Genomic DNA, 13,857 nt, shown 5'->3' with positions numbered 1-13,857 from the left:
AGTTCCTTCCATTTTGTTTCATTTTTACGTTGAGATTGTGTTCACTGGGGCTCAGCAGTTTAACGGGGCCCACATGTCTGTAGGTTTGCATATGCAGCTATGATGCACAACAGGATTGCCTGTAGCTTCTTGAACGTCTGCTATTTTGGTGAATTATTTTAACAAGCCAATAGAACAGTGCACTCCATTGGCTTTTAAGTGCTTTACAAGACATCTAGAAAAAGAGGTTACTCTCACAGTTGATTATTCACCAGAGCCAAAATTCCTAGGTTGTATGTCATTAAAATAAAATCTCAAAGTTTAGCAAGTTGAAAATACCAGGTAAGCTTTTAATATCATATACTGAAAATGGTTTGAGACACGGAAATCTCTTAGTTGAGTACATCTCAATACACACTGATGATTTTTACAGGAAATCTTCTGGAAGAGCCACAAATCCATGTGAACAACCTGTCAGTTCTGCCAGCTGGCTCATCATATTGTGAAATGAAAAATAAAAGATCTATAGATTTTTTTGGTCATTTTAAGATAGAATGTAAGTGCAAACCTATGTTTGCTGCATAGCCAAAATTTCTCTGATAGAGAATGCAGGTGCAGAGTCAGCTGCTAGAAATGTTTACACTGTAATAAATTTCCAAGATTAGTAATATTCCTTTTAGAAATTTCCAAGAATTTTAAAGAGAAGTTTTCACAGAAGTGTTCTGAAGTGTCTGCATAATAGCCAATAGCATAACTTTACTCTGGGAACTTAAATTACTCTTCAAACTCTTTTTTTCCACACATTCAAAGGTTATTTACAAAGGGTAGATTCCACCGTTTAGTAAAGCCTTTCACTTTAAAGAGCTTCAGAGAAATAAGTGTAATACTCCCAAATAAAGGTATTCAGTCACGAATAGAATAGAATAGAATAGAATAGAATAGAATAGAATAGAAATTATTAAAATAGTTCCCGAGCAAATAAAGAAGAAAAGCAAATCTCTCATCTTGAGGGGACAGTAGTGTGTTAAAAAAAAAAGCAAGGTATATACAGTATGCCCATTGAATGCTATGGAAAGTAAAAAAAAAAACCTGATCCACCCATGCCAATGACTACTGAATTAAGTCCAAAATGTGTCAAGTGAAGGAAAGCCAAAAAGACAAAAGCTGCAACTTTCATTCTTGAGAACAAACTCCTCACATGTTCTTAACAAATGATTTTTAATGTTATGTCAGTATTTTTGGCACTTTCACTTGCATTATTCTTTGAAGGTTAATGCTTTTAATGATCAAATATAATAACTACAGTTGGATTGTACAATAATACCCAAAAATAATGAGCTGTAATACTATATAAGGTTACACAGCCCAATGGAAAATATGTTTATTCATATTAATTTCTTTAATAATATTTAAATGATGAAATTATTATTGTGTCCTCTAAGAATTTACTTTTTTTTCCTGGAGGACATATTCTTCACAGTTTTTTTTTTCTTTAAATACAAGATAGCAATTTCCAAAATAATTACAGTAGACTGAAATAGATTTAGGAGAGGGATGAATAAATCTGACAGCTAGGCAGTGAACCTAAATATTGTTTCTTTAGAAAAGGGGTTAGAGTTTTCCAAGCCTTACACATTTGATTTATCTTTTCATATCTAGCAATATGGAAAGAGAAAAATGATTGTACAGAAATGGGATTGTCTATATGAGGGGGAAAAAATGGTGTGCAATCTAAAAATCTGAAAGAGGAGGAAACTAACATAAACAGAGACAGCAAGGCAAGGAGTGAAAATCCATATTCTATCACAACAATGGTGGTGTCAGATTTGAGCGCAGGTTATGAACTCTCCCTATGATGATCAGTGACATCTCACAGAAAGGAAACTCAGTGGAGTGTCTTTGTAAATATCTGATCATTATAGCATGGTAATCACAAGGTAGCACCAAAATGAAGTTACCTCAAAAAGCCTGCTGTACTGTGAAATGTATTCATACCTACCTCCTTATGCTGCATTTCCTTTCCAGCAAGATATTTTGGGAGATCTCCGTTAGAAATGCTGTATGGAACCAAAGAGGAAGTTGCACAACCTGTTGTTGAGTTGTAAGATAAAGCTGGAACATGTTATGAAAATGTAAATACAATGAAGGTAAAAATGTTTGAAGTAATTCTAATCTATATAATATCATATATACTGTATTCTATAAAGGTACTACCAGCAACCAAGAGCCAGGATATCTTCTCTAGGATAACTCACACCTGTAAACTTGTGTATTTACCTGTATTATTTATGGCAAAAATAAACTTTTTTGCTCTGCATTCATTGATAATTTGTCTCTGTGACCTGATGTGCAGGGAGACTTCAGCAATGTACATTTGCCACATGGATGGAAAGGAGCCACAGGGAAAATTTGAGCTGAGCAGTCCAGTGAATCTTCCTCACCTGTGAAACAGAACTCAAACCAGCACTTCTAAAGGAAGAGGTCTCCAAGACAGCACCATTATTTCTGTGTTCTCTGATCAAGAATGGACTTCCAATCTTCCTTATGCTCACATGAGCAAAATTTGCCATCTATTTCTGCAACCTTTGTGATTATGAAGGAAAATTATTATTTAGTGTTAATGATATAGTGTCTTCTGTCTGAAACTGCAGGTAGCAAGGCACCAGGCACACAGGAGCAGTAACCCAGGTGTGTCAAGCAGCCCTGTTGTCTCAATGAAATTGCGAATTTTGAAACCAGTACCACCCTTACTTCAGATGAGGTATAAAGAAAGAGCAAATGAAGAATAAAAAATACAGTGGATGATAAACATGAAAATCTAACCCAGGATGAGTAATTGGAAAGTAAAGAAGAGAAGACTTGCACCAAAAGTTTTCTAAAGACATTTTTGGATCACCGGGCATACAAGAGTAGAAGAGCTGCTTTGATGCTAGATGTACAAGTGCAGAAAAAAAAAAATTAAAAAAATACCCCCAGAGCTCAAATAAGTCTACTGTTATTTCGCCTTTGCCTCTCCTCTCAGCCCTTCTGTTGTGTTGGCTTTTGCTGTATCCAAGTAACAATCTCTGATCTCACTCTTTGACTGTTTTTTTCCTCAACAGTTATTTGTTCTTTTCAAACCTTATGCTGCTCCCCAAATTGGTTGCTTCAGCTGTTTGCTAAACCTCTGGAAAAAGAAAAGCAACAGTTCCTGTTACCAGGCAACATCCAGTTTCTTTCCTGGGAGGTTGTGACGAGGTACAGCACTGCTCCTCTGGCTCTGTGGACTTCACTCCACAGCACCTGGAGCTGGCAGGCAGCAGTAAGTCTCTTCACTTTGCTCTGAGAGCTATTTTATAATTAAATCATGTAAAATCAACTTTCTGCAGCTTGATTTCTGTGCAAAATTCACAACAGCAACAGAACTTAAGTGCAGTTTTAGTAAGATTATTAGATTAACCAGAACTGCATGAATAAAGTAATTTATTTAGATAAAATATCATCCTTCAACGTGCAAGGTGGTTGCTTTGGCATCACAAATAAATCACTTGTTCCTTTCACCTTTTTTTTCTTTTTGAATCAAGTGCTTTGTTCACTTCTTGTTCAACAGAGCTCAGCAGAGAAGGCTGGATCCAGCAGCCTATGCAAATGGGGAGTTCTTGGTGGTCTCCCCATGAACTGTGCACAGCCAGCCCAGCCCCAGAACTTCTTCCAGTGCTGCCTGAAAAAGTGAAATTCAGCCCATTTTTCATTCTTCTAGGTGGACAGAGTTTAATGTATAAATTTTTTTGTGTGTGAAATCCTAAGACGTAGGATACAGAGCACCAGTAACAGAAGACTTCAAAATGCTTTTCCCAGTCCCTATGGGCTTAGGAAAATGAAGGGAATGTCTGCTCTGATATGATAGCACAGAATGTAAGTAGATATAAGCCAACTGCAAGCTACCAACACCACAGTAGCAGTTTGAGCATGGCAGTCTCAAGCTCCAGCACAGCCCAATTTACCCAGTTTCTCGGGCTCTGAAGTAAAGTCAAACACTAACAATCCCAAATGACATGGCAGATCCTAAATCCCTGCATGCAAAGCTCCATACAGCCTGCAAATATCTCACTGCTCACAGAGATGATAACATATCTTGCAGCACAGAAACAAGGCTTCACACTTTAGTTAAATCACTCCCTTCCTCTGTATCCCTTTGTATGAATTGCACCAGGCAGATTCAGCCTGCTCCTGTATGTAGGCTGAAACACTAATCAGATCTCCAAAGGGGCTTTTGGGATGATTGATGGGGAAGCCTTTAATAAAGGCTTTCTGGTTTTGGCAGGAGAGCAAGCAAGAAAAGGAAGCAGCTTGAGTTACTTGAAATGCTGAGGTGGAGGCGTTTGATAAACTGTGATGGGAGAGATGTTTGATGAGCCCTGAGCAGAAAGCAGCTGTAGGAATTCTGATGGACTGGCTGAAATGGCCATGGGAGGTAGTGGTTAATTTTGATTTTCCATTCTTGTCATTGACAGAGAGGGTGTATATAGAGTACAGTTAGCAAAATACAGATGAGCAGAATCACCCTAAATTTTCAGTGAAACAAGGAGCCTGGAGACTTCCCTGTCTGAAATCCTTGCAATGTCCAGGTCTTGGGGATCCCTGTTTTGAGAGGTCTCACTGAATTCTGTGGTAGATTTCTAAAGATGTGTGAGGAAGAGAATTTTTAATTTTGCATCCCAGTGCTGGGATAATAGTGGAAAAGCGAGTGAAAATACTAGAGTATCTCAAGTAACAAGTGATAGGACAAGATTAAATAGCCTCAAGTTCCGCTATGGGTAGTTAAGGTTGAATATTAGGAAAAATTTCTTCCCCAAAGGGATTATCAAGTATTGAATAGGCTGCCCAGGGAAATGGTTGTGTCTCCATCCTTGGAGGTATTTGCAAGACATGTAGATGTGGCACTTGGGGTCATGGTTTAGTGCTGGATGTGGCACTGCTGGCTTAATGGTTGGACTCAATGATCTTAGAGGTCTTTCCCTACCAAAAATCTGTGTGACTGTCTAACAGTCTCAAGGAAATAAAACACCAAAAAGTTGCTGAAGAACTTGTCCAGGAAGAAGAAAAAACCCCTCAGACCATGAGGGTACTTGAAGAGGGCCTGAAGAGTTGCATTACAGTCAGTTTACTTTGAGCAACACCAACTCACAAAGACTTTGCTTAACCAGCCAATGAGTGGAAATAAGTGATGTTTAACCAGTGAATGTTTATTCAGACTTCCTTCGGCAAAAGCAGAAGCAATTTGATTTTCTCACAATTATTATGTGCTGAGAAAAGCTAAATTGTTGCTATGGAAGAGGAAAGGTGCAACAACCAAATAACCCACCAGACTAACAGTCCCAAGGCTGAAACGTTAAAATATGGCTTCATGTACAGATTCACCAGAAATGGAACACTATAGTAAATCATAGAATGATTACACCTAATTCCATAACAAGAATAGGTTATTGCAGATATACAGCCCCGTTTGTGTGTTCTCCTGACTCGGTTCCGTTCTGCGAAATGGAAAAGACAAAAATGGCACTGTATACATGACACAACGTTCATATCCCAGGTAAAAGACACAAGACTACTGCTGAATGTATGTTATTAGTAACCAGTCCAGTTTTCCCTCAAGCTGAACTCCTCATATCTCACCAATGTATCTTCCAAGCTTTATACCTGCCTTCTTTGTGTCCATTCATAAAGCAATTGCAGGTTATATTCTCTGACTTAGCCTAGAAAGGGTTTTACTTTCTTCCTTTCAACATGGGACAGGGAGAAAAAACTTAGAAAAAAGCAACAGAGTTGCTTGAACAGAGCATAGTTCAAACTCAAAGTATTCTGTTCAGCCCATAATTTAATTCCCAGGACAGATCCATATTCAGTGACCCAAAAAGTCTAGCCTCCATCCCATGGAATTTTGCTATTAACTTCACAGTGATTCCACCTGAAAGAAGTAAGTTCTTTCACCAGATTGAAAGGCTGAGGTACAGAGGGCAAAAATACTCATTGAAAATTCAACAGATGCATCACTTTTAGAAACAATCAAATTCACCCAGACAACCTCAGTTTGTCCTCCTTTATGACCTAGTTTAATGAAATCTTGAGTAAAATTTCACATCAAAATGTCACAGAACAAACACAAGTGTATTCAATGTTTGAGACTTTGAGGCAGAGAGGTTGAGCTTATCTTAGAAGATATATCTTACTGGCATACAAGATGAATATTTTCTTATTTTTACATCTAATAACTTTTGAACTTGAAATTAAGACCGGCTTAGAGATAGAAAGTTTTGGCTGGTATCTCAATTTGCTAAAGTAGTATTTACATTATTGCAGCAGTGTACAATGGAATCACCACTAGGATAGTGTCCTATCTTGGAATCCCTTTATATATTTTGATTGACATTTCTAAATGCTGACTTCGCTAACTCATAAGGGAAGTAAAAGAAATTATTAAGAATTTAACAGTAGCTTTAGAAGATAAGTTTCTGCTTGAAATATCAATTGGTAGCTAAGATTTGCCAAGCACCATGGATCACGATTGCAAGAAATTCTGAAATACAGCCAATATTCTTGGAAAAAAATGCAATCAAATTCCCAAACTTTGTGTTAATCCTATTTGTTCTGTGTGCCTGGGAATTTTTCAACTGAAAATTATTCTTCTCTAAGAACATTTTCTCCTTTGTCAAAAAAAAGAAACCCAAGCCTCCAAAAAAACCATCAACAAGAGGAAAAAAAATCTTGTCTGTGTTTTAGTATTAGAGTCATCCAATCCTGCCAAAATTTTCACATTTCATAATCCATAATTCAAATAAGAATATGGTTTAATATAATACAACTTGTTACCTTGCCTAATACAATATTCTTATACAGTTTAATACTATGTTGTAGCCCCAGTCTAGCTACCTGATTTGTTTGAAAGGATACAAAGATCAGAGAAGGTATAATTAGGAAAGTGGGGATATTAATTTTATATAACTGGGAGAGGGAGGGAAAGGATGGGGTGACATTGAACTTCATTTCAACAAACTAACATATTACCAGTGATCTCAAGTTATATTAATTTTTTATCCTTTGTATTTTTAAAAGTTTACTTTAGAAATAAACTCCATGGGGTTCCTGGCAGAGCTGCTCTGCCACAACAGTTTATACCGACCATCTGTGGTGTGCCAGAAGCTTCCCGAATGTTCTGCCACCTGACTCAAAATCCTGAAGCTTTTCACGTTTTTCTGCCAATTTTCATCCATACTATGTCTGTTTCCAACACTGAAAACCTAAAAAAGCAAAATATATATCTAAAAGATGCACAGGATAGTAAATTCAGCCACAATATCATGGCCAAAAGGAAAGACCAAAGACTGCAGTAATCTGGGTCTGAGAGCTGTAATCACTGGGGACAGCTGCATACTCTGAAAATAGAATTGTTAAAGAGCAAGGGGGCTCCTACCTTTACCCTACCAGGTACACAGCACACACAAAGCTCAGTGCCTTTTCTTTTAGACCACAATAATTTCAGGCCAGATGTCAGGCCAATTTCTATTTCCATGGATGACCAAAACCTTTTTGTCACCACAGACAACATTTCTTCTGTCAGTGTTTCACTTTCTCACGTGTAAAGCATAGAAAGTATAACTATGCTGAGATAACATTTGGTCAATTTGCAATAAATGAAGACCCTCTTCTGGAAAACACAGAGAAAGTGCAAGAGAAAAAGGTCACTAAAATAATTGAATCACTCTGCCCACCAACAACAGGAAAGGCCTTGATTCAGGAGAAGACTCAAATTTTTGCTGCATGGAAATGAACTACCAAAAAACGATGAAACTTAGGGTGATCTGCTAAGAGCTCATATAGAAGAACAGGAGTTTAACAGTCAGAAGCCATGTGAGCAACTCTGCAATAATTTCCTTTTCAAGAGCTAATAATTAAACAGTATCAAAAATTTGGTCCAGCTGTTCCTGTACAATTCTAATGTTAGACAAGTCCTGAAGCATCTAGATTCAGGTTAATATTTTTCCTGCTTAAGCTGTATTTAAAGCAGATTCTAAAAATTCTGTCAGCTAAGACAACATTAATGCCACAAAATAGATAGCTATAATTGATCAATATCTTATAAATCCATCTGACGCTTGAGTAATAATATCCACCTTGCTTTTATGAATAGCTGCCCACTGCTGTTTTTAAACCAAGATGCTGTCAAATACTTCTCCCTGGCCATTTCCAGCACAGAGAGCTGCATTTCCATCCCCAAATAACTAATTATGGTTGTCCCAACCCCAGCCTCTTGAGTTTTCTGCTGTCTTCCAGCTGGGCACCCAAGAACAGTCAGGTTTTGCAGGGCCCCAGGGTCAGCCTTTCCAATAGACCCTCTGTATTCTTGAGGAACACTAGCAACATGATTTCAAGGGAGGTGTCATTTCCAATCCCTTCATGGAATAAGCCTCCTCTGATCAGAAAGGGCTGCATTCCGTTTTTGTTTTGCCGTGGTATAACCCAAATCTGTGTCTACTCCTAACCAGGATGTTGAGATCCCATGGTTTACATGCTTATCTCGGGCTGGGTTCTGTAGAAAATTTCCAGAAATGCTTTCTCAACAAACATGTTTAAAGAATATCAAAGAAAAGCAAATATATATATTAAGCACCCACTGGTAGTGGAGTTTTAGGAATTTGAGGGGGGTGGTGTTGGTGGTGGGTTGGTTCGGGAATTTCCTTTGCTTTGTCTATCTCAGCTAAAGGATTTTGTCGACTTGCTTGGAATTCATACCTTGTGTAATCCCGGTTTTTAAGAGTCATTTAGCTGAAATATTCTCAGCATGCATTCTTAAACAAGTTTTTATAACTCCTGGAGCTCCTGTGAAAGAGCTGAGTGTTCAAAAGCCAAGGTCTTTTTCTAACTTTCCTCACATACCCTTTGAACTTTTTAAATGGGTAATGAATTTTCACAGCTACATGCTTCAGCTGGTTTCCTTGGATTGGATGCTGATATTAAGAACACCACCAGCTGTCACTTCCTCTACCAGACTCTAGACAATGAGTCAGAAGTGTGTTGGCCTTTGCATGTATTATCCAGCTTTTGCCAGCACAGTGGTCTCAAACCTGCATTGACAATTCCTATGTTACTGGATTAAGCATGCCTTAAAATAATTCAGAGACGAGATTCCATACCGAGCCTTTTACCCTATATTTTCTCTCCTGCTATTGTTGTCATATTTCTCTTTACCATTACTTTGGTAAATTTTATCACAGTCTTTTAGATTACACCAGGAGCTTGCAAGTTGTTGGACAAAGGCCTATGAGAAGCAGCATGTCAACAAAAACAAAATATACTGGTTTCAAACCAGCACTCACTGCACGCTCCACAACAGTAAAAATATTTTCAAAAGCGAAACACTTTCTCCTGTCATTAGCAGCATTTTGTTCCCTGTGACTGTACTGGGTTACCTTTGTGTCATGCACAGCTGTCTGACTGACCTCTGCCATAAGCTGCCTCTAGTAACAGATTACTTTGTCCCTGTCAAAAGCTGCTAATGATTCTTTTCTCCACATAAAAATAGTTCTCTCTCCTTTTGGCCTACATGCATCTTTCCCACTGACAGTCTTCCTTTCCTTTTTCTTTTTTTTTTTCACTGACTCCCCTCACAAGAGAGACTCCAAATGTTTACATTTCTTAATTGAATTTATGTAGAAAGGAAGTCCAAGTGAACTTTGGCTTGTGTTCAACAGTAATTCAGATAAGTAGAAGGAAGTTTGATTTTTAAAGGAGAGAAATTAGAAACTCGAGACACCAAGTGTTATTCAGTGGCATGTCAAATGCTTATCAAGATATCTTTATCACATATTTAATTGTTTCTTGTAATTTGAGTAATATGAAAGACCAGTAATAAAGAATGTCTCACTGTGTTTCTTTTTGAAGTGCTGTCTGAAACCCTGAAACATTTAAAAAGAATGCTATAATTAGACTTGGCTAGAAACTTTTTGATTAAACACTTTTCATTTGAAAAATGCTGATTTGTTAGAAGTGCAACTTTCTGCAGAAATGTATGTGTTTTAATGCAACTTTAATGAGAAAAATTTCTTAAATCAAAACCAGAGACAACCAGAGATGAAGCATGGCAACACTGAGCTCACAAAGATGAGACATTGTTCTGCTGTGTCCTGAGACAGTGACCTGAGACTCACTCTGGGAGCCCTGTAAATGATAAACGATAAACTGCCACAGTATTAGACATTTACTGACAGCTTATCTCTTCTTCCACATCTGATCTTGTCACCTACTTTCTCCATAGCCATCTAAGCTCTTACTTATGGTGGAAACTTTGCCACTTTAGCCTTATTACATTGTGCTGACTTACTGCATCTTCCTTTGCTATCCCAGTTCACTAGAATCTAAATTTTGAGTACTTCTGGATGTGTAATACTTCATTCCATTAGGTCACCCTCCACAATGTACCCAAATTCAGGGGAGCCTCTTTAGTTGGGCAGCTTTCTTTAACTGGTCTTTTTTTGAAACGGTTCAAGACAGCATTTTCTTCATGTCAATGAATTAAACTAAAGGTAAAACCCCTCAAGTTCTGCATGACTTTGAGAGTTCACAGAGCTATCTTAAAAGTTTCATCTACAATAAAAAATACAAGTAAACCAGTCAGTCAGTCAGCCAGTCAATTAAGACTGAAAAACCACTGTGACCTTTTCAATCTACTTTAGAAATTCATAAAGAGTTGCTTTCCAGAATGAGTAGGATTGCTTGATATAGTGTAATAGACTGAAGCCAAAACTAACAAGATCTTTGAAGGTCTTGAATAGTCTGCTTCCAGTGAAGTCTAGAGTCTCCCAGACTTGTTACCTGGCACACGAGCTATACCATCAGTTCTCATGAACAGATTGTGAAATTTGCAATTTCCTAGGAAAAATTTTTGTGCTGCAATCTACCCTGATTTTTTTTCTGTTGTCAGGCTGCTCACTTCTCATGCCAGCTGCTCCACCCACCTGTTCCCCTGTGTATAACTTAATAATCTCCATTTGATATAAACTGGAGCAGACCGAGGAAGTGTAAACTTTCAGTGTAGGATGATAGCATGGGGTGATTCTGGGGGAGTAGAATGTCTGGCAGTATACATTCAGCAGGCACAAGATTTTGATCAGCAGTAATGAATATATTGCTTCAGAAATAATCTTCATTAAGTTGGTTGGTGATGTGGGGATTGATTCTACAAGGTGCTGTTCATCTTGTAGCCACACGAATATTTTTTGAGCAAATGAAATGTTCTTCTCCACTTTCTCATCTTCTAGCATTCCTCAGAAGTCACAGCAAGGATTTTGTATCCAAGCAGGAATTCTACCTCCTACAGTCAGAGGATGAACAAACTGTTGGACACATTTTCCAGTCTTTGATCAGAAACTACCCTTCCCACACCATAAAAGCACCCTACTCCCACACCACTTTAAATCTCCTATGGTGCTTTCCAAAGTCTCGGATTGAAAAGATGGTGAGGATTTCCTAGAGTTTTAATAACTCACTGTTTCATTCCAATGGTATGAGTTCTTTGGTGAAAAGTGATTTATTGTCATAGAAAATGGTGGTCTTTCTTCAAATGTCAGCTGCTGGATAGATAAACATCAAAGTAGCAGGCAAGCTGAACAGATTCCCCTCCATTCTGAAAGAGAACTCTCAATTTGTGTTTTGTCCCGTCTTTCATAAGATGGTAAGAGCTATTAGATCCCTTAGAATTCTTTGTTTAGAGTCTCTTATTTCTCTCCATGGACTGGTGAGGCAATCTAGAGTAGCAGACTGAAGTAAATGTCTAACTTTAGAGAGATAAACTTTTAAAGTTGGAGTGTGATGTGAAGTCCACCCTAGAAAAGGTTCTTGCATCTATCACTGCATACATGCACAAATATCCATATAACATTGCATAAGAAATGTACTTTCATATCAACATTATTTCAAGTCTTTGAAGATGAGCTTTAAGTACATTAATTATCAAGATTATCTTTAAATACTTTATCAATTCAATGAGAAAGTTTTCACAGTTTTTTCAGTCTGGTGAAAAATGTTTCCCTTTCAAAACCAAGAAGCACAGAACAAATTAGTTTTCTAATTTTAGATTTGTATATCTTGGTTTTGATTCCACATTTGTTTAATTGCATTTATAAGTATTGGTAAGTGGTTTAGATAATGAACAAAAGTCATTAGCTAAGTAACTTAAACAACTTGTTTCTTATACAGAATCAGAGAATGGGTAAGACTGGGAGAGACTACAGTGGGTCATCTGGTCCAATCTCCCTAATCAAGCAGGGTCACCCCTGAGTGCCTAGCACAGGATTGTGTTCAGACAGTCCTTAAATATCTCCTAGATATCTCTACAACCTCTCTGGGCAATTTGTTCCAGTGTGTGGTAACTGCACAGCAAACAAGTTCTTTCTCATGTTCAGGTGGAACTTCCTGTACATCCATTTCCGCCCGTTCCCCTTGCCCTGTTGCCCAGCACCACTGAGCAGAGCCTGGTCCATCCTTCTGGCATCCCTCCTTCAGATACAGACAGACACTGATGAGGTCCCTTCTCAAGGCTGAACAGGCACAGCACCCTCAGCCTTTCCTTGTAAGAAAGGTGCTCCCTTCATCATCTCTGCTGCCCTTGGCTGGACCTGCTCCAGGATCTCCAGGTCTCTCTTGTACTGGAGAGCCCAGATCTGGACACAGCACTCCAGATGTGGTTTCACCAGGGCTGAGCAGAGAGGCAGGATCACCTCCCTTTACCTGCTTTGTAGTGTGTCCAAACATTTCACCTTATTTAGTCCAGAAGTGCCACTGCCTTTACTAGATTAATTAGGCAAGTAAAATGAGCAGAAGTTATCTGCCACAACTCTTAATTGGAGGGATAACTCACCACTGAAATCTATGCGGACTCAGAAGTTTAAGTCTGGATAATTAAATACCTACATGCATCAGGGTTTCAATGTTCTTAGCATGCTGCATTTACTCTTCTACTGATCTCAGTGCCAAGTTAACTCTGCACCTCTCATTTATCTGCCTGGATAAAACCTCCATTAAAGTCTGGCAGTAGCTCTAAGGACTAACAGTTGGGAACACAGCTAAGTAAAGAGGTGTAGAGCCCATTTGGACTACAACAGTGAGAGCAGGAAATGTATCTTGGGGTAGGAAAATAGATCCAGCTGATATCATCTGGAATACTTTGAAAACATGATATAAAGAGCAGATCAGCACAAGCTTATTATGGAAGGATGGAATTAGAAATTACAAATTAAAGTCTATGGCACACAGGAAAAAAAAGGAGCATTTATGACAGGCAAAACATTACCAATGCTTAATCACCACAGGCTTAAGAGAAATAGCCCAGAGAGCAGTATGAAAATAAAATAAAATAATGCTGCCAATTGGTTTAGAGATAAAGGTTAGGATCCCCTTATGCTTTTTTGGAGGCAATGAGAGTTTTCTACTTCCCCTCATTTAACATCAGGACAGTGATCTGTTAGCACTACAGGTACCTGCGTTTCATTTATTACTTTCCTGCATAGAAATATTTCAGTTTGGTCTCTCTAATTATTACATATTTGCAATGTGTGTGCAGGTCCTTCTCTCCCAAAGACCTTTTCTAGCACTCAGGTGAGTATTTTTCCAAGGGAGTCCATACCTCCATGATCTGAAGGTACAGCACTTCTTTCTAAAATCTGGCAACTGTTACTACTAGTTTTCCTCTAAATATCCAATTCTGTACTTTAGATGTTGTCACACAAGGTGGCAGACAGGAGCTCCTGTAACAAACCTGGAAGAATTTTTATTTCTGTAACTGTGAAAAGATGCAGTCCTAAAATCCCACATTTTAACCACACCCAAACACACAAACAGCATATT

Source organism: Agelaius tricolor, unplaced genomic scaffold (genome assembly GCF_023055355.1).
Source record: "Agelaius tricolor isolate 1412-34295 unplaced genomic scaffold, bAgeTri1.0.p SCAF_8, whole genome shotgun sequence".
NCBI lineage: Eukaryota > Metazoa > Chordata > Aves > Passeriformes > Icteridae > Agelaius > Agelaius tricolor.
The sequence above is the reverse complement of the archived record's forward strand: the minus strand, read 5'-3'. Positions refer to the sequence as shown.